The sequence below is a fragment of the Mirounga angustirostris genome, unplaced genomic scaffold (genome assembly GCF_029215605.1).
Source record: "Mirounga angustirostris isolate CCGP_5_RB_7025 unplaced genomic scaffold, mMirAng1.0.hap1 SCAF_3, whole genome shotgun sequence".
Taxonomy (NCBI): Eukaryota; Metazoa; Chordata; class Mammalia; order Carnivora; family Phocidae; genus Mirounga; species Mirounga angustirostris.
The window spans coordinates 125,289,786-125,317,684 of record NW_026991711.1 but is presented as its reverse complement, the minus strand read 5'-3'; the positions used below and the strand labels follow the sequence as shown (position 1 = coordinate 125,317,684).

Below are 27,899 nucleotides of genomic sequence, written 5' to 3'. Positions count from 1 at the left end.
TAGAGCTCTTGCTAGCTACCTAGCCTTCAAAAGGGAACCACATGGATTGAGGGCTCACTATGCATTATATAAAATACAAGTACAATTTGTTTTCTTTTCGTTTGTGTGTCTCACTAAAAAAGATAACTAGAGCAGAGGGTAAATACCATTGAAATGGTATCGAAACTGGTCTCCTGCTATTGCATGGACCCGGACTTCATATTTTTTAGCCTCAGTTTTCTCTCTCAAACCTGGTAATAATTGTATTTACTTTAAAAGGTTTTTGTAAAATTTATGAAAATGTTTTACGAACTATAAATAACTATGCAGGTTTAACAAAAAGAAAAATAGCTGTGTTTTCTTGAATCCTAGCCTCTGTTCTAGAAACTTTGCACATGTTGTTTTCATCTTTATATCTTTATGAAGTGATATTATTATGCAGATTTTAAAAAGAGGAAACTGAGGCTTTTAGAAATTAAATACCTTGTGCAAATTCACATAGGTAGTGAGTGGTTACAATTGTGGTAACGATTGTGTTACCACTTCTTTCTTTCTTTCTTTATTTTTTAAAGATTTTATTTATTTATTTTGACAGAGAGAGACACAGCGAGAACAAGAACACAAGCAGGGGGAGTGGGAGAGGGAGAAGCAGGCTCCCCTAGGAGCAGGGAGCCCGATGCGGGGCTTGATCCCAGGACCCTGGGATCATGACCTGAGTGGAAGGCAGATGCTTAACGACTGAGCCACCCAGGGGCCCCGGTGTTACCACTTCTTTAATGAGATGTTTTATCATCGATTTTCCTAGCTCCAGCCTGACTCATGCAAGTATAGATAAAAGAGGCTATTTGTCACCAAGTTCCTCCACAACTGCACACAGACTCTGTGAACTGAGGCATTGTTGCAGCCAGACAGATGTTGTTTCCATCACAGCAAGTGACACAATTTGTTAGCAGACATTATTTTCAATGTGTTTCCGCCAAACCACCTTCCCGAGTGGATCCCTCCTCCTGCATGCACAACCTAATCCCTCGCCGTGAGGTACCTTTGTACACACTGTTCCCACTGCCTGGAGTGCTTTGTCCTAATATCTCCCATCCAAGTCATATTTGTCCTTCAAGGATCATTTACCTGAGCTCAGGATCTTGATGCATCTAGGCTGCATTGTTTCTATGTTTTTGACATCCGAGCACCATTGGCACCTCTCATTTTTGCCCATCTCACACTCCACCATGTTTTGTCACTGAACTTGAACATGAACTTAGTTCCTGTGTGTATTTTTACCCAATTAGGTGAAGGTTCCTGGAAGACAGGGCTCTTGTTTCTAGTGTTCTACACTTTAGCAGTACTTAACACATTTTATTTACTAGCTGCTTGAATGTGCTTATTCTGTACAGTCAGGCTGGGTCTATAATAGCTGTGTAATTTCTGTTGAATGAAACAAGTTTTAGGTTTGAAAACCATATGAGAGTAGTTCTTCCAGAGGTAACAAAGCTCTGCCATGATTTCAAGGTTTTTTATTGTCTCATTCTCCTTTCCTCTCTGCCCCATCTCTGTAGACCTTGAATGTGAGTTCCTAAATCTTGCCGTATTTCCATTTTTACATCTGTTTAAGAGTACTTTGATAATGCTACTTCCTACTCGCGATACTGAGGATACATATTATTAATATCCTCAAGCAAAAGACTGAATTGTCTCACAAAGTATGTGATCAGCATAACATGGAAAGCAATAAAACTGGTATGGATATAGAAAAACTTTGCTCCAGGTGAAAATGAAAAACTAATTGAAGGCAATGACTCAGTCGTCTGCATTTTTCCTGGTATAACAAAGCACGAAATGTATGGTGGCCACGGATAAGCTCTTAATGCCCTTCCAGGTAATGACTAACTATGTGTGACTAAGACAGAATTAGGCAGACATTGTGGAAAAAAAAGTCCCCATGACTATCTAGTCCTGGACACTCCCCGTTCTGGGAAAGATTATCATGTCCTAGGCTGGAGTGACATCAGTGTTTTTATTTGTCAGTAAGAACCTATAAGAAGCAGTTATTGTCTTTAATTAAAAAGTAAGTACAGTGAGAAAATTGAGAGATCCGAAATTTCCTTGAGCTCCCCCAGGGTCCTTATTTAATACATTTACACTTTTGTGGGGTTTTTCATATTTTTATAGAGATGTGTTTGCGAAATCAGCAAACACTGGGACAGAGTGAATGTTGGCAAAGCAGAATGTTCCTTCCAGGTCTAGGTTCTCAGGTCCTTGGAGGATAGACGGGGTTGGCTGTCTTTGCAAGAATAGGCACTGAGGTTTACCTTTAAGTAAAACAAATTAAATTCCAATGTTAAGACTGTTATCACAAGTCCCCATGCCCAGCCCAGCTCCTGAACTCTCCTTCTTGCTGCCATGGATATTTTATTGGGTAAACAGAACTACTGGCTACTTCAATGCACTCTACCTGCCTTGGGCTATTTTTAAGTTATCTGACTCTCTAACCTGTGGAATTGGTTATGGTTTGTTCTCAAAAGCTGTTTTGTTGTTGTTGTTTTTAATCTGGAACCAGTTGATTCCTCTAGCAGATTTTCTCCATGTTTCTCCTGTACCTGTACATACGGGTAGAGGGGGTGCCCAGGGTGAAGGAGGAAGGAAGAGAGGGAGAGGGAGGTGTTCATGTCCCCTTCCCCTTTCAAATGTAGAATAAATGACCAGCCAGATCGTTTGACAGCCACCCTAGCTGAGGCCACCCACATCCCAAGCTGGTGAAGTGAAGGGCTTGGTTCCCTCCCTTGCCAGTTGAGGAATCTTTCTGGAGTCCCATCTTTTCCTCACTCTCCACAGCCAAACAGCCCAAGTCCTGTGAGCTCTGCTTCCGAAGACCCTGAATCTCTCTGTGCTCTGGGGCTCTGACCTAGTCACCTGGTCACCATCCTCTCCCTTCTGTCCTACCACATCAAACTCCTGTCTGATCACCCTGCTACCTCTCGCCCCTCTAAAGTTCATTCCTCCCACAATAGCCTATAGTCTCTTTTTAGAACATAAATTCGATTATATGGCTCCCTGTTTCAAACTTGAATTGCTTCCCATGCTTCTTAAAGCAAAAACCACATGTCTCTCCTGCCTTGGTGAGCCCTCTACCACCTGGGTCACTCATGGTGACTGACTGACCTCTTCTGGCAGTACCCTCCCCTTCCCTGGACATCCTGTATCCTTCCCATCACCAAGGCTCCTAGAACACGCCCTGCCTCCTTGACTATGCTGTTGCTCTGCCTGGAACCCTCTTTCCTCTGATCTCCATATGGGTCTTCTTTGTTCTAATCTCAGCTTCCAGTCACCTCATCAGGGAGACCTTCCTTGGTATCCCTCTCTAAAGGAGTCTCCTTGTCACCCCACCATATCGCCCTCAAGCAATTCTCTGCAGAGCACTTATCACAGTCTGATATTTTCTTATTTATTATTTTAATTAATTTCTTTAACATTTATCTTTCTCCACTAGGCTATCTCTCTTTTACTCACCCTGTATCTCCAGTGTCTAGGAGAGAACCTGCCAAAGAGTAAGTGCTTTTAAATATATTTTGAGTGGATGGCTAGATAAATAATAAATGCCATGGCCAATATCCATTCAGTAATGGAGCATCTATTTACACAAGTTTTAACCTTATATTACAATGACATGGCCAGTTTCAATTTAAGCATAAACTTTGCCACATTATCACATATGATCCTTGTGGGAAACTCTGAGGAAATTAAAGAAAAGGAATCAAAGGCCCTTGCTGCCAAGAAGCAGTACGTTTCTTTCTGTCTAATGCCAGAAAAAAGGAATATGCATGTTAGGGGCTCAGTGCTTTCCTTGCAGCAGAGCCAGCTAAGCCCAAGCAGAGATCAGACACGTGAGACCAGAACCCACCAATGGTTTCCAAGCGTTTATTTGCCTGCTTGATCTGCATCATCTTGTTTTTCAGCTGAAAGAGCAAGGAAAAGTTGCATGAATGGGGATGGACACTAAGGGCAAAAGGAGGGGGCCCAGTGGGGCTTGAGCCCTCAGGGGGCAAGGCAAGAGCCAGAAGCTGAGGTGCTGTTTGCAGGAAAGAATTTGGGGTCTTTGAGCACAAGCAGAGCAGCTTTGGGACTCAGGGTATAAAACATGGCCCAGGGTGGGGTGAGGGTGTTTTCCCTTTCTCTGCGAGGAATGAAGTGTGCTCGCAGCATGAGGAGCAATGGCGAGGAGCACAGAGCTCTGGGGATCTCTGCGCGTGGGCCAAGTGGGCCAAGAGGCAGCTTTGGGGTGCTGGAAGACAGTGACACTGCAGCACTTCCCTCTGAGCAGTGCCCTGAATGCATCCCCAGGCCACTGGAGAGTTCTGCACGGGCTCAGTACCCAAAAGCTCACAGAGACCCCAGCCAGCAGCTCAGCACCCCGCCCCAGGTGGGGCTGAGTCAGAGACTTGGGCCCTGTGCAGACATATTTGCACTCGGGGTGGCAGCAGAGTAGTAGTTTCAAATGACCATCGAACTACGTACCCCCAAGAGCTGCAAACTTTTTTTCTGAGTATACTTGATACATCTTGTAGACTTACCCCAAATAAGGAGAGAGACTTTGAGAAAGAGGAGGCATGGAGGGCTAGCATGTGGAGCAATCAGCCAGCAAAATTTGAGTGAAAATATGATCTAATTGGCCCCCACAGGCTGGTGAGGCCTGGGGACATTTGGTTACACCCTTGCCAAGGAGGCTCAGTAAACAGGTTCAGACCTACTCAGTCGGGAGGCAATTAAGTACCAATGCCAAGGGGGAGCCAAAGGCAACAATAGGCAGAACAATGGCCCTATTGTGGCACCCAGCCCTCTGTGGGCTGCTGGGAGGGTGCTCCAAGCCCATGGCCACTCTGCTCCTGTGCTTAAAGAGGCATAATTAATTAACATGAGCTAATTATAATGGCTTCCGCCTAAGGGGTTACATGCTGCATAAGTTTACAAAATATGGAAAATAGTTTCCTTCCCTGCAAGGACACTGCCAGTCCAACAGAAAGGTGCCCCAGATCTGTAGCAAAAGGGTTCAATTCAGATTGGGTTTCTAAAGTTCTCTATTTAGGAGTTGAATATAAAACACATGTAATCGGGGTGCCTGGGTGGCTCAGTCGGTTAAGCGACTGCCTTCGGCTCAGGTCATGATCCCAGGGTCCTGGGATCGAGCCCCGCATCGGGCTCCCTGCTCTGCAGAGAGCCTGCTTCTCCCTCTCCCACTCCCCCTGCTTGTGTTCCCTCTCTCGCTGTGTCTCTCTCTGCCAAATAAATAAATAAAATCTTAAAAAAAAAAAAATACATGTAATCGTCTTCCAAATCACCAGTGAGAAATTTAGCTTTGTTTACTGGGGGGCAGAGACTGTAACCTATGCATTCTTACATCCTCCAAAGCCTCACTGGGATCTTGCACACAGTCGGTACTTAGCATCTGTTGCATGAGAGAATCAACTTGCAGCAAGGAATGAATGTTCTTTTGACTTGGCAGTTCATCTCCAGAAGTGAAACCCTGGGGGGTACCATAGAGGAGGCGCATTCCAAATGACATGGAGAAAATCAGTTCCTTTCCCATTAATATTCCCAGGAAAAAAATAAAACAATTCTGCTTTATAGAGCTGAACTGAAGGTAAAACAAGAAGTTAACAAAACAATTCTACCTTGTGTGGTGGTCTAGCTGTCCCCACTCTAGAAAAGATTCACGTGTCTGGTTTCATTCTGTTTGTTGAAAAGCTCTGTGAGTGCATGTGTGGATACAGTCTGGGGGGCCGTGTGCAATGATAACAGAATGACAGAAACCATTACAGTCTACGGCCACAATGGTGAGCACTGTGAATGCCACGCTAAGCAACTAGAATGAAGTTCATCAGTGTACAGGATGGAGACTTAAAGGCTGACCTAAAAGCAATGAGGCTTTGTCATCATCGAGCAGCCCGGGAACCTCGGAATAGTCATAAAGAAAGCCCTACATTGGTGTGGGGTTGAGAATAAGCTGGTCCTTATGCCTAAAAAGAAGATGGTCATGTTCACAGGGTAGGCAGGTGTCTGCTGGAGCGGAGTAAGGAGCTCACAGCTACGCCTCATTTACCCCTTCTTAGACGGCCTCCCTGGGGCCACAAAGTAGGCGATCTAGTCACACTGTCCCATGTGCAATCCAGGCAGCATCACCAACAGCTCTGAGAGTCTGTCTATCTCAGAGCTGACTTCACAAATGAATCTCCCAGGGATTTTCAGGCAAGCTCAGAAGGCCTTCGGATCACAGCATCTTGGGGTAGGTTTGGTGTACCATAATCATTACTTTGCATCACTACAGCTGTTATGACCAGGAAGGGATTGTATCCTTTAGGAAATGTGTCCGTCCTTAAATGGTAGTCTACCCTTTTAGAGTGTTATGGAAACAGGACTGGATCGCCCGAGGAAGAACCAAGTAGCATTCGGAGATCTTGGAGGATAGGAGGTTTATTTAATGCCGGCGGGCTCAGAGGAGAGGGGTCTCCAAAGGTCTGAGCCCTGAGCATAAACAAAGGGGGCAATTTATATACTTCTACTTCCTCATACTTGGCACTTTTGGTGCGTGTGCGAAGCGGGGCAGGGAGAAGGACCCGGAAGAGCCCTGGGGCAAGGACTAGGACTTTCTCTCTGGCTCGGTGGGCCGTTTTAGGACACAGATTTTCCTTATCAAGAGAATTCAGGCAGCCCCAAGACCCTGACTTCAGTTTCATATGACAGGTTCCCAAGAATACCCTCAATCTCAGATATCCTGTTCCCTTGCCCAGTGAGTACCTCCTGGGCAGCCCTCGTCAGGGCTTAATGTTTGCTGTGGGCGGGGAGTAAGTAACTGTCCTCGTTAGATAGCAAAGCTGAGGTTCTTTCCATCAACTGTTGCTCCTGAAATGATGGTGACTCATCTGTGCCCATCACCCAGAGAGCTGAAGGTGAGTCATCACAGAGGCAAGAGATGGTTAAGCAGAACCCGAGGGCCTGGGTTTAGGAATGAAAGGACCAAGTCAGACATGACAGGAACAAGCCAGAAGTCCTTACCCACTTTCCCTGAGCGGAGCCATGCTAAGCTTTAAATAAATTTAATCCCATTTTTCTTCCACCACTTTTCATTCTTATTTATTGCTACCCGTTGAGCCAGAAGCAGAATAGTCAAAACATTTCCAGTGAAGCTGAATTTTCAGGGTATTTACAGTCCGCCTGGAAGCAGCAGGAAGTGGGATTTATAGATTTGTATTACCAGGCAGGCAATTTCCCAAGCCTCAGCATTTGGACTTGTTTTTAATTAAATAAATGTACAGGCTTAATGGGACTAGATCTCTGGATCCCTGGAGGTCTCCCAATAAATTGAGATAAGATCCTTAACCCAGAGGCATTAGCATCCCCTAGAAAGCCCCGACTGGTGGGCGTTCCAGCGAGTGGGAAGGATGATTACAAAGTGAAGTAAATCCCTGAGAGGTCAGGAAGTTCTTGGCAGGCGTGGAGAGTACCTTACCATCTACTACGAGGCTAAAAGGAAAAGGTTCTTGCAGATGAGGAGTTTTTCAGCAATGGAGAGCCAGCAGTAATAAAAAGCATGGCTCATTCTGCTTGGGCTTAAATTCCAGCTCCTGTTCCTCACTGGCTGACCAAGAGGGGACTTGAATCCTCTAGGTGAAGCTTCCCTGCTTTTAGGACAGGGATAATAATAGTACCTCCCTCAAAGGTTGCTATGTGAAAACCTCAAACGGCTACTGATTTAAGAGCCTTATCTGCATACATCAAACCACATAATTCTTCTGCTCAAGACCCTCCAATGGCTCCCATCTCATTGACAGGAGAACCCAAATGCTCTCTGAGGCCTCTGGGTTCTGGCTCCCTGCTGGCTCTCTCAGCTCCACCACCGTCCCCACACTCTCAGTTCCAGTCTCGCTGACGGTTTGTAGTTTCTGGCACACAGAGTAGCCTGACCTGCTCCCTCCTCAAACACTTTGGACCAGTTCCCTCCCCCTGAAATGCCCCTTTTCCCCATGTCAGGCTCCTCCTTTAAGGTCATCTGAGGCGCCATGTCACCTCCTTAGAGAAGACTACACTGGCCCCCCTGGACACAATAGGCCACGGCATTTTCTTTAGTCCTCCCTAAATATTGGGGGAGTGAAGAATAGCAGGATCTCAGCTCCCCCCACAGGTCTGCCATCTGTTTCTTGGTGGCTGTCTCCAAAGTCCGTGATGTTCGTAGATGTGAAGAATGGGGGTGGGGGGAAGCATCTGTCTCCCCAGGGGCCCGCTGCTCCATGTCCCTCCCTCCTGAAGCTGCAGAGAGCCTCTCTGGCAGCACCTATCCTTGGGCGGTCCGGGTTTCTGCCAAGGGGGCAGCCACTGCCTGCTCCCGAGGCCTATGGTTCGCAGGGGCCAGAAGGGAACTGGGTGGCCTGCAGAGAGAAGAAGGGCTCCTTTCCCAGCCTCCTGGCCCCTGGCCCCGGGGCAGGTGACTGGCCATGCCTCCCCTCCCTGAAATGTATTTGGCAGTTTTATCTGCTTTGGCCATCTGCCCTGTGACTAGAGTTCAGAGTCCTCAAAACTGGATTCAGAGTAAAGAACACACCAGTCCCTCCACCTTCCTCACTTCGTTCACTCCTCCAGCATTTCCCTCTCTAGAAGGAAAGTAAAAAGCTCTCATGCTTTTTCTACGACAGTGTAGACACCAGAGATGCAAACAGAAATCCGTAGCAGGGTATGCGCATGAGGAAAGGGGGGTGTCCAAGTAGACTAAGAATGCCCATGTGGTGTCTTTACCCAAGATAGAAGAAGACGCTCCTCCCTCAAGACACTGTTGCCATCTCCCAGAAAGTTGTCATAATGAACAGGCAAATCTACAGTGTCAGCCATGTGGGTTGTGCTTACCCAGGTTAACACTTCCTTCCAGTGCCTGGCACACTGTGGGCGTTGGTAAACTTTGGCCCGTTCAATTCATAATGCTCGTCAACATCAGGAGCACAGTGAGCCATCAGGCCCTTCCCACAGTTCTTGGTTGTTTGTAGATGACCCTCCCGGCCTCTCTCTTCTAATCTACAAAATCAGAACAAGGACACTGTGGGTGGCAGAAGGGTCCCGCCTGGCTCCAGACCACTCCCCCACCATCCAGGTGTCAGCCTGGTCCTCTGGTCCAGAGCCAGGTGGCACAGAAGGGAGGCACATGGGGCAAAGGGGCAGGTCAGGGGAGGCCCAGCGCTAAGACTGGCGTTTCCTCGTCCTCCAGGCTCTGCTGAAGAGCCAGCAAGGAGTGTTTAGGTCACGCTTCCTGGAAGTGGGCAGGGAGCAGCCAGGCTGAGCTCACCCTCCTCCCATTCCTCCACCTCTCCCTGCAGGAGGCTTCCAGGGCTGGAAGCCAGTGGTCAAGAGGACAGACCCTTTGCACTGTTTTGTCTGCTTTGCTTGAAGAAGGGCATTCCAGCTACGGCACTAAGCAAAACCGCATTACCCAAGCATGGCTTCATTCACAGAGGACCAAGATTTAAAGTCTGTACTTCCTTCCCAAGCCAGCAGACCAAACCCTGAGGAGCTCCCCGCAGATCCAGTGCCTGTTTGCTCCCACCAGCCCTGCTCCTTCCCCAAGCCACCAGGCTATCCACACCCTGCTGCTCCGTTCTCCCTACCTGAAGCTGCCGGGAGAAGCTGAGTAGAAAAAACTGTCAACCGAGGGTTGCAAAGTGGTCCTCAGGATGCCAAGCCCTGAACTCATGTTGTGGCAGATGCGGGCACCAGCAGTTGGTTGGGCCATCTCTCTGGCCCCCATGCCAGCTGTAACACCCACTCCCTGGGCCTTCCACTCTGGACCCAGAGGGTGGGGGGGGAGTGCAGTCTGCCAAGTGACGGCGTACCCCGAGACACAAAGGAGAGAAGGCCATGAAAGGTTGCAAGATGAGGAGACCCAAAATGAAGTAGACAGGAAAGCAGCCATGACCAGGGAGTTAGAAGGGGCTCTGACTCCCGACTTGACTCCAATTGTTACCAGCATGACTTTGGGCAAGTTACCTAATCTCTCTTAACACTAAGCATCAGTTACCTTATTCAGGAAAAGGAAAGAACAGTATCTACTTCAGGGCCCCAGCAGGAGGCAGATAACACCAGTTATCTCAACAGATTGAACTAAATATAAAGAATCGTTGACTGGGTACAAGGCTGTCAACTAGGCGACTGAAAGGGTGGAAAGATACATCGAAGGTATCCCTGAGATAGCAAATGTGGGAAGTGGGACGGGGAGAGAAAAAGGAAGAACTGGAATGATTAAAACTTAGAGAGTTAAGGACTAAAGGAGGGCTCCCGCAGGACTAAGACTCAGACCCCTGAGCAGGAGCACTGCTGGGCTGGCACCAGAGGTCTCTGGGTGGGCGTGATGAGGCTGGTTCTGCATGTCGCAAAAAAGAGCAAACTGGATCTGACTATGCTACTGGAATGAGCTCCACTGCCGGGGTGTGAAGGCGTCGCTGGGGAGACACTGCAACAGGAAGCAGAAAAGAAGCAGCAGGTCCTTCTCCCACCCCAGCCTTGCAGCTTCCCTCTATTGGCCCGTTGGCAGAGCCTGACATGAAGCAGCTGCCAAAGCAGAAACGGGGTTTGTAGACTCCCAGCTTCAGCAACACAAAGCTGGGTAGAGATGACCGGGTCTGGAGCTCTGAGACATTAACTTAACAAATGGCCCATTCATGGTTAGGATTAAATGAAAAAAAAAAAAAAAAAAAAATATATATATATATATATATATAATGCTTAGCACAGTGCCAGGCACACAGTATGCGCTAAATATCATTATCATTATCATCATCATCATTTTGATGATAAATAAATGGACTTGGCAATTAGATGGTCTGTGGTGGGTTGATTGTGAGACCAGAGATTAATTTCTGGATTCCTTTTTGGAAGGATCACTGATTATAGGTGTAATATAAAGGACAAACATGGTATCAAATATAGGAAGTCGATAAATTAGTCATGTGAATTTGACCTCTAAAATGTCCATCCCTCTTTATTCCCATGGTCCTGCACGACAGCAGATCCCCTTCACCTCTTGCCCAGATTCACTAATTCTTTCTCTCACCTCCAGACCACCTAAATCACTACTCCAAGCCCAGGGGTCATTCCTACTGACTGCCTTCACCTCATTAAACTCCCATTGCCTGTAGAGTAAAAACTAAATTCCTATGATTAACATTAGCACAATCAATGATTTGGTTTGGGAGCCCCAGAAATGCTACCTTTCATTGGCTCTAGCACCGCCATCCCCACACTAGGGTCAAATTAGAAGAATGAGGAGTGGGAAGGAAGTCTGGCTAGACCTAACACCTAAGGAGTCTTCCTTTGGATTCCCTGATGTCAGCTCTAATTCAGAATGTCAGGAACACAATTAACATTGCTTTGCTTCTCATCTACCTCTAAACCTTTAATAAGTGCCTCATCACAGCTGAGGTAACATTCTAATGCCCTGAGCTCATGAAGTGCTATTCTCCTCTTCTTCATTAAATTAGCAACTCCCTTCTCCCTCTTTGTTCTCTTCAATAGATTCTTCTCTTACAGTTATCAGCTGTATCAGTCAACTAAGGCTAAAATAAGCTGCAGTAACAAATAACTCCAAAATCTCATTGGGTTCCATTGATGATGTTTATTTCTTACACATGCTATATGTTGGCTTTGGGCCAATGGCAGCTCTACTCCACTCCCTTTTCAATCCAGGATCTAGGCTTATGGAGCAGCTCCTCTGAGGAATACTAGTAGCTTGTGGTGGAAGGAAAAGAAAATATAGTGGAACCTCCCAGTGGCTCTTAAAGCTTCTGCTTGGAAGTAGCATGTATCACTTCCACTCAGATTTCGTTGGCCAAAGACCACATGGCTTCTTCTGAGTTCAGTAGGAATAGATACATGATATTCATTAAATTGGGGACCACTGCAAGTCATGGAGCCAAGCTTGACATCAGTGGTCATGAAGGTACAAAATTAATATTTTGATCAATAGAACAATCTACTATACCATCTTAGCCAAGGATCCTATCACCTCACACCTGGATTATTAAATTTTAGGGGATGACTAATCCTAATATAATCTGGCCCCAATAGAAGTATTCCCACAGATCCTTTGGGGTCTCCCTGTTTCTAGTGTCTCCATATTACATTAACAATGGAGTGGCTGTCATTATGTTATTTCCTAAATGCTATTATCCTCTTGTCATTCCCTTGCTCAGAACCTGAAGCAGCTCCCTATTGCCAAGCAGTTCAAATCTAAATTCGGCAGCCTAGCGTTCAAGGCTTCCATTAACTGGTCTTCCCTTTAATGTCCAACTGCTTTGCAGCTGCGAGAACAGATCCAGCCAGGGGTCTGATGCTTTTCTACACAACTACTCCAAGATTTTTGTGGTATTAATCTTGCTTGTGCTTTTTATCCCTGTCCTACTCTCTCTTTTCCAACAAGTTTATGTCCTCCAATTTCTTTAAGAGTTGTATCAAATCACATCTTCAAAAATAATGCCCTTGAATAACTACTCTTCACTCTTTATCCTGCTCAAAATTCAGAATTACATCTCTATGCTCTGTTTTTGTTTTCTGCTTCTGAAATCATTGTAAATTACTGTGGGAAAAGATGTTGGGGATTTTCTACTCCACACACACCACCTCCACTGAATTTAAGTATAAGGAAATTGAAACTTAGGAAAAGAATGAACAGAAAAGTCACTAATTTGCTGAAAGGCTAAATGGGGAGGGGCATTAAGTCTCCTAGCTCCTTGTTACTATTCTTCCCCTACATCAGTTTGTCTCTTTTAATTTATATCTATTCCTCCAACTAGATGATAATCTATTTTAGGGTGGGGATGCCTCATTATATTATCTGTTATGCAAGACACTTGACATATATTATCTCTAATTCTAACAACAACCTTGCAGGGTAGCAATTATTTTTATTTTACCAATGAGAAGACTAAGTGCTGGGTAAGTCAAGTTATGGGCCCAAATAATCAGCAAATGACAAAACCAAGATTTATTGAATGCCTACTGTGTGTTTGAAATTGTGTTAGTTCTTATTTAAAAGAGATTAAAATACAATTTACTTAAAAAATAAATGTTTCCACTTCAACATAGTTTCTAATAAATCCTAAATGAGTAATATATTCAGGACTATGGAAATTCATGCAGGACAGACATTGGGCCAAGGTATTAGGAAAGAGATTGGACTTGAGCTTGGCAATTAAAGATGCACAGAATATGTATAATCTAAGCAGACACGGTGGGTGTGTGGGTGCAGGCATTTCCAACAAGGATAAGGGCATTGGGAGAAACTGGTAAAAATGGATTTTTGGGAAATTGGGAAAAACATGTTTTTTAGAAACCCTAGTTTTCATAGGAGAGTCATGTAGTATACATCTAACAATAGATTGGGACGAGTTATGGAAGGCTTTGAAGGCTGGGTCAAGGTTTTGGGGTTTTATTCTATAGGTTATGGAGAATCACCAAAGATGGTTGACTTTTAAAAGTAGGGTTTTAGCCAGTGTGTAATATGTGGATGATTGAAAAAGGATGGAGAGAGAAAAGATCACTTAAAGAGCACCTGGAGTGGATTAAAGACCTCTTTAATCACCTACTTTTCAACTGAGAAGCCTGGCATGGGGGTGGGCAGGTTTTAGAGGGTGATGGAAATCATATCATTGACTCAAAAATTATTGCTGTTGTTTGTGGAGGGGGGAGGGAGTTGCATAAGTAAAATATAGATTTTTTAAGTTGCTTGTCCAAAAGCAGATAGTCTTGTTTCCATGAAAACATGCATGGAAGTTGAGGGTACAAAAGCTAATCAAATACTTCCTTTAAATGGGGAGAGGGAGAGTCTGCTCCTGGAAAGTTAAAAAGCTTTATACCCCCCAATCCCATCCTCACTTTACATGGTCTTCAATGGTAATGCTTCTAATGTGGTTTTGTTTTATTTTTTTATTTTTTCATTTTGTTCTCTTCTTTCATAAGTGAATTCACAGTTCAGTAAACATCCATATGGGGCTAAATGTGTGCTGCTTTCAACTTAATGGCTTCCAAGCTTATAATATTTCTTCTTTTTATAAATATTATCAGCAACTTTTTTCCTGTACAATTATTTGAAAAAAATAAAATGAACCAAATTTATTTAACTTAACAAGATACTCAATTTGCCTGAACTTTAATAAACAAAGATGGCACTATTCCTCAAAAGGAAATATGGGCCACCCAGACAGAGCAATGTACAATAGCTTAAATTTAAGATGTTAATTCATCATGGGGCGCCTTGGGTGGCTCAGTTGGTTAAGCGACCGACTCTGGTTTCAGCTCGGGTCATGATCTCAGGGTGATGGGGTCAAGTTCTGTGTTGGGCTCTGAGCTCAGTGAGGCATCTGCTTGAGATTCTCTCCCTCTCCTTATGCACCTTCCCTGGCTCACACACTCTCAATAAAATAAAATAAAATAAAATAAAATAAAATAAAATAAAATAAAATAAAATGTTAATTCATCAACTGGTATATGGAAATTCAAATATGAATCACTACAGGTAGTTTAATGATGTCATAACCTACAATGAGAGCTTAAAAAAATATTGATTGAATAAAAGTTGGATTTATGACATATGCATAACTCAGTACATTAATCATTTGAATAATACTTTTTTTTTTTTTAAGATTTTATTTATTTATTTGACAGAGAGAGTCACAGCGAGAGCAGGAACACAAGCAGGGGGAGCGGGAGAGGGAGAAGCAGGCTTCCCGCCGAGCAGGGAGCCCGATGCGGGACTCGATCCCAGGACCCTGGGATCATAAACCGAGCCGAAGGCAGTCGCTTAACCGACTGAGCCACCCAGGCGCCCCTTGAATAATACTTTCTTTAAGAACTTCTTATTTTTAACTCTGGAATCATTGTTGGGGCTCCTTTTTGGCCCTTCTCAAAACTCAGAGTCTTTCTTAACTTTGGGATTCAGAGATGTCTGAAAGTATTGGCCTAAAGAACATCAATGATAGTCAAAACCTAACTCCCAAATACTAGACCTTAGTTTGGAAACTCCAAATCATGCTCATTTTACCTTTCACAGGGCCAACTTGTACATTTAATTGAATTATCCGGGAAAAATTATGTGGCCTACATCTGTATATCTGATGTTTCAATCTCATTTCAGGGATTAAAAAGATGAAGAAAATTTTGGATTTTGGAAGGTCTAGAAAAAGAGTCTTCAGCCTGCATGACTAGTGTCTTTCCTTACCTAGGGGTTCTGAACTTTTTTTGTATGGCATGGGGCCCTTTGGCAGTCTAATGAAGCCTATGGATCCCTTTGCAGAAAAAAATGTTTTAAAAGTCCTAAGCTAAAGTATATACAATTAGAAAGCCAATTAGATTGAAACATGGTTATCAAAATACTGAGAAATGAATTTATATTATAGTAACACATATCCCTCTTTTTTAACACTTTAAATAACAAGGTCCAGAAGCAGGTCTGAGGACTACTATGATTTGGACACAATGATCATTTTTGACATTATTTTGTGATACCTGCTAGAATGATAAAGTGATATGAAAAATATATGTGATTTCTCCTGGTGAGAGTTAACGGGTACTACTAATATGACAGTGGTTTGTTGTCTACATTTATAATGGAAGGAAATGTTTCATTTTAATCTGGAAATAGTGCAAATTTTTTTCCATTTCAAGGTCACAGACCCTCCCCCTTAAGTTGTTAGTAGGTAGACCTCAGGTTAAGAACACGTATATTAAAGGATTGTTTCTGGGGCGCCTTGGTGGCTCAGTCGTTAAGCATCTGCTTTCGGCTCAGGTCATGATCCCAGGGTCCTGGGATCGAGCCCCGCATCGGGCTCCCTGCTCTGCGGGAAGCCTTCTTCTCCCTCTCCCACTCCCACCCCTCGTGTTCCTGCTCTCGCTATCTCTCTCTCTGTCAAATAAATAAATAAAAATCTGAAAAAAAAAAAAAGGATTGTTTCTAAGTAAAACATAAGCTATCAGAGATTATATGGACACCTACTCATGCAGCATGGAGGTGACCCCACTCTCACTCTGGGAAGGTGTCACCTGAGTTTGCTCCCTACTGCAACCAGCACCTAGCATCGTGTGTCACCCAGAGCAGATGTTCAGCGTGCATCTATTGATCTATTGTATGAAGAAGGGTTGGAGAGACGATAGAGAGAGATTGCACTTGGCTCTCCAAAGTCCTGTCTGCCCTAACGTTCTGAGACTCTACGGCTCTGTGACAAATGCAGAAGGAATTTCATTGAAGCCAGCTGAGAGGGCTGTGGCTGCCAGGAAGTGACTGCAGGAGACAGTGTGGGGAGGGGTGGAACAGCAATGCGGAGCAGTGGGGGTGAAGCAGAACGGGTATTGAAAACTCAGCAGTGAGCCCTAACTCCATCCCTGAGATAAAGATCCAGATCAGAAAATGGGGCTGCCACATCCAGTGACCACAGAGGGTAACTAAAGGGCAGAGAAACAGCTGAGGCTGCTCAGCTGTCTTTTTCTGCTGCATATCTATCAGCAAGGGGAATGGACAGGAAACTCATTCGTCAAGATTCTGGCCCATAATTCTCTTGATGAGGAGATGATTTGTAAGCCTAAACTCTTTTTTGTGTTTCTGACAAAAATCATTAGTGGAAAATGTTGATTGAGGGTGCCCCCCACCCCTGCCCCCTAGAAAAGAAAGAAGGCTGAATTCACACAACCTTGTGAAGTTCCTGGCAAGACTAAGGGTTAGAAACTAAGACAACCATAATGTAAAGCAATTGTTAAGGTTAATAATAGTTGTAAACTAGACACAGATGAATGAATTTATTTCAGGTGAGACATTTACTCAACTTACACTTTTGTATCAGGGGCCTCATGTTATACAAAACAATAATAAAAATGGCTCTTATTTTAAAAGTATGCCTACCATGTATCAGGTACCTGATGTAATTCTATAATGCTCACAACAATCCTGTGTGCCTTACTAGCCCCTGTGGTGGGTTAAATGATGGCTGCCCCAGAAGATAGGTCTACCTAGAACCTGTGAATGTGATCTTATTTGGAAAAGAGTTTTTGCAGAGCAATTAAGGATCATGGGATGAGATCATCCTGCACTATTTGGGTGGGCCTTAAATCAATGACAAGTGTCCTTATAAGAAGAGGGCATGATACAGACAGAGAAGACAGAGGAGACAGCTGCATGCAGATGAGGTGTTGGAGAGTGAGTCGCTAACTCAAGGAAGGCCAAGGGTTCCTGTCAGCCGCCGCAAGCTAGGAGAGAGGCATGGAATGGAGGCTCCCTCAGAGCCTCCAGAAGAAGTCAACCCTCTCAACACCTTGATTTCAGACTTCTGGCTTCTTAACTTCGAGGGAATAAATGTCTGTTGTTTCCAGCTACCTAGTTTCCTCCAGGATCTACTTGAGGCTCTGAGAATCAGGGAACCATTGCTCTACTACTGAAAACTGCCCACGCAACTGTGGCCAGTCACTAACTAGCTAGGACCTGGGTCAGCTATGCTCACCCCTCTGCTGCCTGACCAGACACAGAACTTCAGTAATTCAAGTTGAAATAATCCATGTAGGGTAACAATAATTCAGTATGAAGATTAATCCCATGCCTGGAATCAGATTGCCTGGATTTGAGGCCAACTTTTCCACTTAGTAACTATGAGACCACGGGCAAGTATTTTAACCTATCTCTGGGCCGCATTTTTTTCTTTTGTATAATGGGGAGAACTCAAGTGGAGCCTAAGGAGATTTAAGAACAGGTGTAATGTGGTTTCCTGTGTGGGATTCTTGAACAGAAAGAGGACATTAAGTAAAACCTGAGGAAATCTGAATAAAAATATGGACTTTAGATAATAGTGTATCAATATGGGTTTATTTTTGTAACAAATGTACCATAATAATATAAGATGTTACTAAATAGTAAATAATAGGGATGCCTGGGCATGAATCATATAGGAACTCTCTGGACTAATCGATCTAAAACTCTTCTAAAATATAAAATTAAATTAAATACTGTTTTTTAAGTAGGGAGAATATCAGTGCCTTGACTCCCAGTGTGAAACAAGATTTAGAACAGTGCCTGGCACATTGTAAGGGCCATGGTTTGCTATTATTGTTTCAGGATTAGTATCAAGACAAAGATAATTGTGTTTTCCGTGTTCCATGAAACAGGCTAAATAATTTCTTTCAAAAGTAAGATGGTGTTATATTGTTAGAGTAAGGTTGTCTGAAAATGTTATTGCAACTCTAGTTTTGTCTCACTTCAAAGCTGGGTAAAGCCAAATCAAGTCACTAAACATTCTCTTACACCTCAGTATTTCTTGGTTTCTAGATTTTCAAACTGATTTCTGACAACCATCCTACTCTCTGCATGTAGTTCAAATGAATGAATAATCCAGCTTGCTTATCTGTGAACAAGAAAAAAAATACTTGTAAATATGGCTTTGAAACATGTCTTCATGTGTTTAAAAAAAATGTTACTGGCTTCCCTGTTTTAAAAACACCTGTATCACATTTTACTCTTTTCTTGGAAAATCAAGCAGACTGAATTACAGTGACTCTTCCTTTGCTATGTTGACACGCTACAAAGTAGACAAATTACTCATTTCTTATATATTCCTGTAGATTCTCATCTCAATGAAAGAACAACATTTTTATTGTTAAAAAGTGGCATAAAACTGACCACTGTAAGATGTGAGGTTTCTCATGAGAATGATCATGTCAAGGAAGGACGTCCAGATTCAAGCAGACTGTTCCCACCTCATCTGAAGCCACGCATCTGAAGGGTTTGAGACAGTAGGAAGGAAAGCAAGTTTGGAACAAAGTGCTGCACACTTTCTCACCTGAAGCAATGCTTCCTACCCAAAGAAGAAAATGCTGTTGTCTTAAGGGGAGCTACTCTTCTCAACCTTCTGCAAGCAAGACAGGCTGATGAGTCCACAGACGAGAGCATGAGGATGGAATGCTGTACTAACAAGAAACAAGCAAAGGGTGGACGCAAGTCATAGTGGGGGGTCCTCTGTGTCATAAGGAAGTGTTTCACAGGGAAACCAGACTAGGTCTTTCAGTACAAAAAATATTTTAAATAACCAAGATCAAGGCCTGGGTCTGAGTTTAGAGATTTATGAATCATCACTACCCCCAAGTTCTTTATCTGAACATCCTCTAAATGGACTTGCTCTTTGGATTTCCCTGAAAAAGAGAATTTTCTCCAGGAAAACCCATCTTGAAAGGTCTTTGAATGAGATAATGCATTCAAAATGGGGCAGGAAACAAATTCACACCTGGATTTTCTTAAGAAATCTGACTACAATGTTTAAGTTTGATTCTGGGTCTCCTCGACAGCAGCCTAGGTAAAATTTCATAAAACTTTCAGTATCTCTATTCTTTCTTCTAGCACTTCTGAAACTATTATTAACTGGAAATGGATCTAGGAATACTAATAAGTACATGAAGAAAAAAGGCTTTCCCTAAGCAAATAATTTTTTGTTTAATTTTTTTTTAATTGTTAGATAAAGGTAAGCAATTTTCTTCCCTGTGGGGCATCTTAAAGTGTTTAATAGGTTAGTGAGCATTGTGATTTCTGATAGGGGAGATTTGATTCTCTGTCTTAACTAAACAATAGGAACATTTCACCATCAGGACAAGGATTAACAGCTCTCTTCAGAACAGACTTTGGGAGATAATACTGATATATTATTATGATCTAAAGTCCATACTTCATTCAGTGCTCTTCCTCCAGTGACACACATAAAAATAAATCATTCTATTGGTTAACATTTAAATCCTGTCTTCCTAATCCTTTACTGCCTAAAGTTTAGACCCTAAGCCATCTCAAATTAATTTACACCATGCAGCAAATATCCAGTAATCCACCAAGGTCTGGACTGACACTAGAGCTGACAACTGCCCTTTCCATGCTTTGGGGCGTTGCTCTATTAATGCTCAAGATGTCATAATTTTATCAGTTTTATGAATATTTGCCAAAAAAACCCCACAAAAACTCTCCCCAAATATTTGCAACTGACACAAATTTTCTTTTATCTAAAAATTTTCATTACATGTATTTTGGTTGGAATTTTAAAACTTTGAACTCCTTGGTGTGAAGAAAATTATTCACTACTTAAAAAAATGTTGAAGGGGCGCCTGGGTGGCTCAGTTGTTAAACATCTGCCTTTGGCTCAGGTCATGATCCCAGGGTCCTGGAACCGAGCAAGCCCCGCATCGGGCTCCCTGCTTGGCGGGAAGCCTGCTTCTCCCTCTCCCACTCCCCCTGCTTGTGTTCCCTCTCTCACTGTGTCTCTCTCTCTCTCAAATAAAATAAAATCTTTAAAAAAAAAAATGTTGAAACTACGGTTGAGCCCTCTGCTGCCCTAGGCGTCAGTTAAAACCCTGGCGCACTCTCCTCGGCTACCTGGCCGGGGAAGGGATTATCTGCCAGCACAGCTTCACCCAGAGAAATTCTGAGACAACAGGCTGCAGGACAGATAGGCAGTTTTCACACTTCCTCAAAGTCCCTCACAACTGACAGCTCAGTGGAGGCATATTTTGTCTGAAAGTAATCATATCCAACAATATATAGATTCATTGTTTCATTTAATTTACATGCCAGCTGAATTTGTTTTTTTTTTTTTAAGATTTTATTTATTTATTTGAGAGAGAGAATGAGAGAGAGAGAGAGAGCATGAGCCAGGGGAAGTAGCAGGCAGAGAAGCAAGCTTCCCGCTGAGCTGGAAGCCCGACATGGGACTCCATCCCAGGACCCTGGGATCATGACCTGAGCTGAAGGCAGATGCTTAACAGACTGAGCCACCCAGATGCCCCTCCTTTTCCATTTCTTTTTTTTTTTTTTTAAAGATTTTATTTATTTGACAGAGAGAGACAGCGAGAGCAGGAACACAAGCAGGGGGAGTGGGAGAGGGAGAAGCAGGCTTCCTGCCGAGCAGGGAGCCCGATGTGGGACTCGATCCCAGGACCACGACTGAGCCACCCAGGCGCCCTCCTTTTCTATTTCTTGAGACATCACCAGGTTAATGACATTTTGAATAGCTTGTTAGAATAATTTATTGGTTAGCCTTTTTAACCATCAGAGGATTTGATGATGCTCAATCCCTTTCCGTATTTGACTTTGCATAAACTTCCTGGAAGGATTCAGTGAGTGGGCATCAGCGACAACCAGAAAAGTCCATAAAATGGGCGCTGAAAGTAGTAAATCATCTCTGGACCTCCTCAAGGATATTCCATAAACATGATCTTTGGTGACCATTTCTCCCAGCTTTTTAGAATATAAAAACCTTCTCTACTGTTGCAGTTGCATAAATTACATCTTCAAGGTTAAAAAAAAAAAAAGTCCAGAATCTTTCCACTTTGCAAGGTTTTTAAAAAATTAAAATATGCTCATCTTGGGTGCCTGGGTGGCTCAGTTGGTTAAGCGACTGCCTTCGGCTCAGGTCATGATCCTGGAGTCCCGGGATCGAGTCCGACATTGGGCTCCCTGCTCGGTGGGGCATCTGCTTCTCCTTCTGACCCTCTTCCCTCTCGTGCTCTCTGTCTCTCATTCTCTCTCTCCCAAATAAATAAATTAAAAAAAATCTTTATAAAAAAAAATATATGCTCATCTTACCATGGCCTAATGAGGAATGTATTTAAAAAAAAAAAAATCTGTTAGGGCAGACTCTTTTGCTATAGAAAAGCACCCCAGTTGTCTAGAGAGGACTGTGCAACCATGGGCATTTTCCAGGATTTCTTTTGCTCCTCAATTGCCAAGTCATGGGGAATTCAAGAGCAGAGATGCCAGCCAATCAGACTTTCACTGAGCTGAAGGAATGTTAACAATCCAAGTATGTAGATAGTCTCACCATGGAGCACTTGCCTGCATAGTTCTGACCCTTCCCATTCTGCCACAGAACACCTTTTGCACAGTTATGATTCCACATGACTCCATAGGTTGTTAGAGCCAACTAGAACTGACCATGACTCTTACTGTGGCAGACATTATCTGATATCTCTATGATGTGTCTGGAGAAAGCTGCTGCTGATGGTGGGGTTATCAAGTAGAGACCTTCATTATTCTTGGAGTCTTCCTTGAGCCCTTGATTTCTCTTCTTCCCTACACGAGACCCATTTGTAAATCCTGTCTATCTTGGAAGTATATCCAGAATCGTTTAACCACCTCTCACTATGTTCCTTGTCTGAGCTTTCATCATCTCTGGCCTCAACTACTAAAAAAGCTTCTGGTAGGTCTCCCTGCTTCCATCTTTGTCTGCTCAGAGTGATCCTCTCAAAACATAAGCTACATCATGTCCCACAAAACCCCATAAAACTTCCCTTCTCTATCAGATGCAAAGCCAGAGTCCTACCCATGGCCCACGAGCCTCTCCTGATGAGTTCCCCACTGCCCCTTGCCTCTCTGGCTTGTCCCCTATTACCTCCTCATGCTCACCCACTCTGTCCCTCCTAATCTCACCAGCCACCTTGTGTGTTCCCAAATACTGCTGCCCAGGATCTTATACTTGATCTTCTTCCAGAGAGCCATGTGTCTCTCTCCTTCACTTTCCCAGGGTGTTGCCTAATGCCACCCTATCAGAGGCTTCTCTGGCCACCCCACCTCGGTCATTTTCTGACCCTTTACCATTCTTCATGTTTATTAGTATATATCACTGCCTTAGCCTGTATCATTTATCTTTGTTTGTGGGTTTATTGTCCATCTGTTCCAGGAACGTGAGCTCTGTAAGGGAGAGACTTTGTCAGTTTTAATCAATGCTGTATTTCCAGAACAGTGTTTGGAACATAGTAGGACCTTAATAGATAGCTGTTGAGTGAGTAAGTGAATGAATGAATAAATAAATCAGAGTCCATTTTTACCAGGAATACCACTGCCCATTGCAGCCCCAGAAATAAGAGATGGTGCTCATCAGAAAAAATATGTGCTTAAAACCAAGGAATCCTAACCTCTGGTTAGACGGTTTGAATTATCTTTTAAAAAGAAAAGAAAAAAATACTTAGCAGTTTTGCAAGCTGTGAATGAGCAAATCACTTTGCAATCTGTGGGTTCATATGGACTTCTTGCCATGGCATACCGTTCCATTCATAGATGGGAAAACAGGGCACAAAGAGAGTTCTGAGTCAAGTTAGAATAAACTCATATTCACCGAGATTTTATGAAAAATCTTGTCTTTGGAATTTTTCCACAAACTAAAGTGCAGAAGGAGCTCAGTTCTTTTGGCCTTCAAAATCATTTCCAAAACCTGAAGTGAATGAGTTTCTCAAGCAGGCCTCACATACAAGATGTACGTCAGACTTGCCAAGTAAGAACTATCCTCCCTTAACTAAGTGTGACTGAGTACTGAACTCCAGAGTTGGGTGGAGAACGACTGTATTGGAAGAGCAGGAGTTAATCCTGAGTCATTTCCTGGCCACAGGACATTCCTGTGACCGCCCTCTCCTGGACCCACTGCCAAGCCAGGCTCCAACAAGCAGCGGTGTCACCTTCCCCCGAAGGGCCAGGCAACAGGCTTTGTTTCATTTGTTTTTAAGTGATTTGTACCAGACTTCAATCAGAGAAGGAATACAAAAGGATTATGTGATCCAGGACCACACTTCTGTCTCATTTTTGGTGGTGAATGATCCACAGGATGAACAACAAACGAACCGAAAGGAAGACAGCTGGACACAGGGCTAGAGCTGGAACATGGAGTCTAGAGACTGAGAGGCAGACATGTCTAAAGATTCCTTGGAGAATTTCATTTCTTGCTGACAGCTGCTTGATGATTCTATGGACATCTTTTATCTACCAGGAGACAGTGTGCCTGGTGATGCTAAGCTTGCATTGGAGGGAGCGTTCTGTCTCCAAGGCTCTGCTGTCTGAGCAGCTCCGGGGCACTGGGCAGTTCACAGAGCTTCTCGTGCCTCGGGCTCCTCATCTGGTAAATGGAAATAAAATAGTCCCTACTTCCTAGGGGTATTATGAGAATGAAATAAGGCAACATTACCAAATGTTTAACAGTGCCTGGCAAATGGGAAGAGTTCAATAACCCTAACTACAGTAAACATGAATCCTGAGTGAAATCAGAGCAGGCTTTGCCATGAACGGGATGAAGGCTCCACCTAGGTCCCACCTTGTACAGGTGTGGGGGAGTAGTTGGGGGCAGTAGGCAGCTCCAGGTGAGGGCAGGAAGCCAGATAACTATCAGGAAGCATTTCAGGTCAACTGCCTGCCTAAGGAGATAGCAAGAAGAATGGGACTAGAGTCTCCAAGTCTTCTGTAGTTTGTCATGTTTTTTTTTTCTTTCCTTCACATTTTAACTAAATAGACCCTTTCATACCTAATTTATTTCCAATTCTGCATTCCTTTTCTTTCTTTCTTTTTTAAGATTTATTCATTTATTTTAGAGAGAGAGAGAGAGCAGGGGGAGGGGCAGAGGGAGAGGGAGAGAGAGAATCCTCAAGCAGACTCCCTGCTGAGCACAGATCCTGACACGGGACTCACAACCCTGAGATCACAACCTGAGCAGAAATCAAGAGTTGAACACTTAACCAACTGAGCCACCCAGGCAACCCTGCATTCCTTTTCTTAAAGAGGGCACCCCAAATCATATAATCTTTAAGCCTTTCACAACTGGATTCATCCCAGAATTATATAATTATATCTTCACCATAATCTTGAAAAGTGGATATTATCACTATTTCTCAGACTGGAAAGTGCTCAGAGATCAAGGGTATCCCCAACGAGATTCAATAGGACCGGCAGGGCTGCAATTTGAACCCAGGTCTTTCTACATACAATATGTAACTTCTTCCCACTACACCTAACTTCCTCCCATCATAAGCATCATGAAGACTTAAAAAAGTGAGCTCCAGATTCAAACCGAACCCATGTTCACAGCAGCATTATTCACGAGAGCCAAAAGGTGGAAACAATTCAAATGGCCATGGACAAATGAGTAGAGAAACAAAATGTGCTTTATCTGCACAATGGAATACTATTTCTGAAAGAGGAATGAAATTCGAAAGCATGTGGATGAACCTAGAAAACTTTATGCGAAGTGAAATAAGCCACACATAGAAGGCTTTATTGTATGATTCTACTCACAGCGAGTTACCTAGAGTAGTCAAATTCATAGAGATAGAAAGAATGAGTGGTGGTTGGCAGGGGCCAGGGACACAGGAAGTTATTGTTTAATGGGTACAAAGTTTCAGTTTGGGATGATAAAAATTCTGGAGATGGATAGTGGTGAAAGTCACAGAACAATGTGAATGTACTTCATGCCAATGAATTATACACTTAAAAATGGTTACCATGATAAATTTTATGTCATGTATATTTTACCACAATAGAAAAAGTGAACTTCAGACTAGAATGTAAGGCCTAGGCCATGAAAAATTTCTCTAGCATTTAATCCACCTGGGCATTATGCACTAGGATGACAGGAGGCTGGTCCATATCCCCTTTAAAAGAATTTTTTTTTGAAAGCCTTGAAATATGAAGATATCATATTTCAAGTGGATACAAAGGTATCCACTTACAGATTCTGGGCTTCGCAAATTACACACACCCACAAGTCAGCCATAGCATGCTGCAAATGACCTTCTGGACATTGTATCGCACATGCATAGATACATCCGGGTCAGACCCTAAGACAAAGCATCCATTTCCACTGTCTCCTTTCAGCTACTCACCGTGAAACATTTTCCTAGAAAGACAACTAGAGGTTGACCTGTCACTGGTACTTGAAATAAAGCTGGTAACACAGCAAGACCATCCCCAAAGCTGGCAGTTCTCACTAAGGTCCCCAGGGTTTGAATTGGAAATCAGCGAGGTTCACTCAGGAGTGTTTTGAGGTACCCTGGGCGTGGCCCAGCTGGGCCCTCAATTGTCATTCTCTGATGCTGAAGAGTGGCTATGTCAGGAGAGACCCAAGCCAATTACAGTGGGTCAGATGGGTTCACATGGCTTCCTGAAGTCAGGGCTCGGCTGAAGACAACCCATTGTTAAATCTCAGAACCAAAGGCTCGGTAAAGGGCAGAGTGCAGAAGTCCTTCCCTGAGCTGTATTACTCCACCTGCCCTCCCCTCCGCCCCACCCCAGCTCAGACTCTCCCTGAGGGAGTCATAGCCCCCAGTGAGCAACCGGGACAGTATAATTCTACCTGTGAGCCTGACCAGCCTGTATAAAAATGTACATGGTGTGACAGGATCTCTTGATTTTAAAGAATAGAGTCTCCCTTGACCACCTACAAGTAATGGGAATTGCTTATAAGGATACACATCGCCCTAAAAGAGACAGGTTCTTGGGAGACCCAGGAAGAGCCAGGCCTCAGAGAGATCCGATCTGGAAGGGCATTTGGGATCCATAGCAATTCTCAGCCTGGGGCATGCTCCTTCCTCCTTGACAGAGTGAGTTTACCAACCTGACTCGGGTGCCCTGTTCATGTGGCTCCGGGTCCCTTCTCTGCTGCTTTGACTATGATACTCTCTACCCACCCCCTCATCTTCTGCTCATTATAGCTTTCCTCTGCCTTGGGCCTCTTCCTCCTTGTACCTCCTTGTAGCTGCCAATTCCTCCTGACATTAATCCACTCCTGAACCATCATGTTCCCTCCAACCTGATGTCCACTCCCTGCTAGCTTCAGCTCCCAAAACCAAACCCCCGATTTTTAGTCTCTATTTCCCAGTTCAAATTCCATATGTAAAGGAACAAAGGTAATTAATCTGGGTGCCTTGGCTAAGGGGACACAGTTTTCATCCAGGATACCTTATGGGGTGCTGGTCAGCTCATGGAATAACTCAGGCTACCTCCCTCCACAGGGGTACAGAGGATGGGTATTTTCCAGGAGGAGGCATCAAGTACCACATCTTCAACAAGCAAGAATGTTTTGTCTATACCTTGTAGCCTGTTACAAATTTTCAGAGTGGTGCCAAGGTGAAAACAGAGTGGATGGACATTTTCTTGTAGCATTGTTCTACTTTATATTTTCTCTTAAATATTTTTTTCCCCACCCTGCCTTTTAAACTTTTTTTCAGCTTTCATCACAACCTAAGCAAGGGACATCTTTTCCTTCTCCTAATTGCATTCTGTAGCTTCCAAAAGCGTTCATTCATTCACTTATCGATTTATTCAATATCCGTGGAGGGCGTGCTTATAAGAGGTAAAATTCTAGACAATGAAGACATAAAATTCATCCATTTACTTGATAAATATTAATTGACTACCTGCAAAGTACCAGGCTTAAGCCATTTGCTGGGACTATGAAGATAACTAAGACACAGTCCCTGTCTGATGTGTAGTAAGAATTCAGTAAATACTTGTTGAATAAGCAAGTGCCTTAAAGGAGCTCCCAGCCTCGTGGGCAAGAGAGGCAAGTATTAGGCAATTACAAGCAGGGTGAAAAGGGCTGTCTGGAGAAAGTCTGCAGGAAGAGGCCTGGAACGACCATGAACAGCGAGGGGCTGTAATTGGACACAGGGTCAATAAAACCGGCAATTATGATTTTAAGAAGTGGGAGGGAAGTCTATACATGGGATGGCACAGGGTCCTCAATTTAAACACACGGTCAAGTTGAGCACCTGGAATTCCCCTAGGACCTTGCTGCTGCTGCCCGCATCCAGACGGCAGAGGGACAGGAAGATGGGCTGGACCTGGGGTGGACCCCTCCCACTCATACTCCATTGGCAAGAGCTAGTCATTGGAATTCTCTTAACTGCAAGACAGGCTGGGAGAGGTAGTCTAACTGTGTTCCCAGGCAGAAGAGATTTTCAGTGGCAGCTAGAGCCTTAGAGACAAGGTTCCAGGAAGTGGTCCCATCCAGAGTTGTACAGGCATCCTTGATCCCAGCTCATTGCCAGGGAGGTCAGTGGGCAGGCAGAAGACTCAGTGACCAGAGCAACTCTGGGCCATCCAAGGTCCTTCAGGTACTTCAGGC

General features: G+C 43.8%; 1 protein-coding gene across 9 annotated transcripts in view; it reads left to right on the top strand.

The window, feature by feature from the left end:
* ITGB6 (integrin subunit beta 6) overlaps positions 1-27,899 on the top strand; it is a 126,921-nt gene that overhangs the window by 23,494 nt on the left and 75,528 nt on the right. The window contains exon 2 of one of the 9 annotated variants that reach the window (XM_045868774.1): positions 3,467-3,524. The exons of the other annotated variants lie outside the window; for them this stretch is intronic. The gene's annotated coding sequence lies outside the window, so the exon portion shown is untranslated. The remainder of the gene's footprint in view (positions 1-3,466; positions 3,525-27,899) is intronic. 9 annotated transcript variants of the gene reach the window in all.